This window comes from Triticum urartu, chromosome 1, assembly GCF_003073215.2.
Source record: "Triticum urartu cultivar G1812 chromosome 1, Tu2.1, whole genome shotgun sequence".
NCBI lineage: Eukaryota > Viridiplantae > Streptophyta > Magnoliopsida > Poales > Poaceae > Triticum > Triticum urartu.
In genome coordinates, this window is record NC_053022.1 from 324673792 (window position 1) to 324677937 (window position 4146).

Sequence of the window (4146 nt, forward strand, 5' to 3'; positions counted from 1 at the left end):
GCACCCGACATGCCGTGGTAAATTTGTTGTCCCATTAGGGGCAGGTTTGGGTATATGCTTCTCACAAACCGGAGCTTCTCACAACAAGCACGATGGTTTTCGGTAGGGAACGCCCCATCTTTGGGGACGAAACGATATCCATTGCCTCTTATTGCTTTGATTTTTTTTTCTCATGTCAACATAGAACAACAAGAGTGTTCTGTGAATTTTTGTGATTTTTCGGGGTTCATTTGGACATTTTTATGCATTAACTAAGTTTTCAATGCATTTATGTGCATAATTCAAATTTGAACTACATGCGCATGCTCTAGTGCATATAAATTGGTTGAAAAATCAAATATGTGTCCTTGGGTGCATGCTTAGGTCCCATGCAAGAAATGGGAATGAATTTCAAACACCAGGGCACCGTTGATTGTCGGCAAAACATTGAGATGCCTGATTTTTTAATTCTAGTTAATCCAAAACTCGTCTGAAATTCATGAAACTTGGCATGCTATCATGGAGCTGTTGGGGAACGCGGTAATTTCAAAAAAAATCCTACGCACACGCAAGATCTATCATGCTGATGCATAGAAACGAGAGGGGAAGAGTGTTGCCCATGTACCGTCGTAGACTGTAAGTGGAAGCATTATGACAACGCGGTTGATATAGTCGTACGTCTTCCTGATCTTACCGATCCTAGTACCGAAAGTAGGGCACCTCCGCGATCTGCACACGTTCGGCTCAGTGACGTTCCATGAACTCTCGATCTAGTTGAGTGTCGAGGGAGAGCTTCGTTAGCAGGACGGGGTGATGATGAAGCTACCGGCACATGGCTTCTCCTAAGCACTATGATGATATGACCGAGGTGGATTATGGTGGAGGGGGGCACCGCACACGGCTAAGAGATCAATGATCAACTCTTGTGTTCTAGGGTGCCCCCTGCCCCCGTATATAAAGGAGCAAGGGGGGAGGCCGGCCCTTGGGGCGCACCAGGAGAGGAGGAGTCCTCCTCCTAGTAGGAGTAGGACTCCCCTTTTCCTAGTCCTGCTAGGAGGGGGAAAGGAAGGAGGATAGGGAGAAGGAAAGGGGGGCGCCGCCCCCTTCCCTAGTCCAATTCGGACCAGAGGGGGAGGGGGGCGCGGCCTGCCCTGGCCGGCCCTCTCTCTCTCCACTGAGGCCCATGTGGCCCATTAGTTCCCCATGGGGGTTCCGGTAACCCTCCGGCACTCCGATATTCTCCGAAATCACCCGGAACACTTTCGGTGTCCGAGTATATCCGTCCAATATATCAATCTTTATGTCTCGATCATTTAGAGACTCCTCGTCATGTCTGTGATCATATCCTGGACTCCAAACTACCTTCGGTACATCAAAACACATAAACTCATAATACCGATCGTCACCGAACGTTAAGCGTGCGGACCCTACGGGTTCGAGAACTATGTAGACATGACCGAGACTCATCTCCGGTCAATAACCAATAGCAGAGCCTGGATGCTCATATTGGTTCCTACATATTCTACGAAGATCTTCATCGGTCAAACTGCACAACAACATACGTTGTTCCCTTTTTCATCGGTATGTTACTTGCCCGAGATTCGACCGTCAGTATCTCAATACCTATTTCAATCTCGTTACCGGCAAGTCTCTTTACTCGTTCTGTAATGCATCATCCCGCAACTAACTCAATAGTCACATTGCTTGCAAGGCTTACAGTGATGTTCATTACCGAGAGGGCCCAGAGATACCTCTCCGATACACGGAGTGACAAATCCTAATCTTGATCTATGCCAACTCAACAAACACCATCGAAGACACCTGTAGAGCATCCTTATAGTCACCCAGTTACGTTGTGACGTTTGATAGCACACTAAGTGTTCCTCTGGTATTCGGGAGTTGCATGATATCATAGTCATAGGACCATGTATAAGTTATGGAGAAAGCAATAGCAGTAAACTAAATAATCATCTTGCTAAGCTGACAGATGGGTCAAGTCAATCACATCATTCTCTAATGATGTGATCCCGTTAATCAAATGACAACTCATGTCTATGGTTAGGAAACATAACCATCATTGATTCAACGAACTAGTCAAGTAGAGGCATACTAGTGACACTCTGTTTGTCTATGTATTCACACGTGTACTAAGTTTCCGGTTAATACAATTCTAGCATGAATAATAAACATTTATCATGATATAAGGAAATATAAAAAACTTTATTATTGCCTCTAGGTCATATTTCCTTCAGTCTCCCACTTGCACTAGAGTCAATAATCTAGACTACATTGTAACGATTCTAACACCCATGGAGTCTTGGTGCTGATCATGTTTTGCTCGTGAGAGAGGCTTAGTCAACGGGTCTGCAACATTCAGATCCGTATGTATCTTGCAAATCTCTATGTCTCCCTCCTTGACTTGATCGCGGATGGAATTGAAGCGTCTCTTGATGTGCTTGGTTCTCTTGTGAAATATGGATTCCTTTGCCAAGGCAATTGCACCAGTATTGTCACAAAATATTTTCATTGGACTCGATGCACTAGGTATGACACCTAGATCGGATATGAACTCCTTCATCCAGACTCTTTCATTTGCTGCTTCCAAAGAAGCTATGTACTCCGCTTCACATGTAGATCCCGCCATGACGCTCTGCTTGGAACTGCACCAACTGACAGCTCCACCATTTAATAAAAATACGTATCCGGTTTGTGACTTAGAGTCATCCGGATCAGTGTCAAAGCTTGCATCGTCGTAACTGTTTATGACGAGCTCTTTGTCACCTCCATAAACGATAAACATATCCTTAGTCCTTTTCAGGTATTTTAGGATGTTCTTGACCGCTGTCCAGTGATCCACTCCTGGATTACTTTGGTACCTCCCTATTAAACTAATAGCAAGGCACACATCAGGTCTAGTACACAGCATTGCATACATGATAGAACCTATGGCTGAAGCATAGGGAATGACTTTCATTTTCTCTCTATCTTCTGCAGTGGTCGGGCATTGAGTCTGACTTAGCTTCACACCTTGTAACACAGGCAAGAACCCTTTCTTTGCTTGATCCATTTTGAACTTCTTCAAAACTTTATCAAGGTATGTTCTTTGTGAAAGTCCGATTAAGCGTCTTGATCTATCTCTATAGATCTTGATGCCCAACATATAAGCAGCTTCACCGAGGTCTTTCATTGAAAAATTGTTATTCAAGTATCCATTTATGCTATTCAGAAATTCAGTATCATTTCCGATCAACAATATGTCATCTACATATAATATCAGACATGCTACAGAGCTCCCACTCACTTTCTTGTAAATACAGGCTTCTCCAAAAGTCTGTATAAAACCATATGCTTTGATCACACTATCAAAGCGTATATTCCTACTTCGAGCGGCTTGCACCAGTCCATAAATGGATCGCCGGAGCTTTCACACTTTGTTAGCACCTTTTGGATCGACAAAACCTTCTAGTTGCATCATATACAACTCTTCTTTAAGATATCCATTAAGGAATGCAGTTTTGACATCCATTTGCTAAACTTCATAATCATAAAATGCGGCAATTGCTAACATGATTCAGACGGACTTAAGCATCGCGACGGGTGAGAATGTCTCATCATAGTCAACTCCTTGAACTTGTCGAAAACCTTTTGCAACAAGTTGAGCTTTGTATACAGTAACTTTACCGTCAGCGTCAGTCTTCTTCTTGAAGATCCATTTATTCTCTATGGCCTACCGATCAGCGGGCAAGTCAACCAAGGTCCACACTTTGTTCTCATACATGGATCCCATCTCAGATTTCATGGCCTCAAGCCATTTGCGGAATTTGGGCTCATCATCGCTTTGTCATAGTTCATAGGTTCATCATGGTCATGTAACATGACCTCCAGAATAGGATTGCCATACCACTCTGGTGCGGATCTTAATCTGGTTGACCTACGAGGTTCAGTAGTAACTTGATCAGAAGTTTCATGATCATCATCATTAGCTTCCTCACTTACTGGTGTAGGAATCACTGGAACTGATTTTAGTGATGAACTACTTTCCAATAAGGGAGCAGGTACAATTACCTCATCAAGTTCTACTTTCCTCCCACTCACTTCTTTCGAGAGAAACTCCTTCTCTAGAAAGGGTCCATTCTTAGCAACAAATATCTTGCCTTTGGATATGTG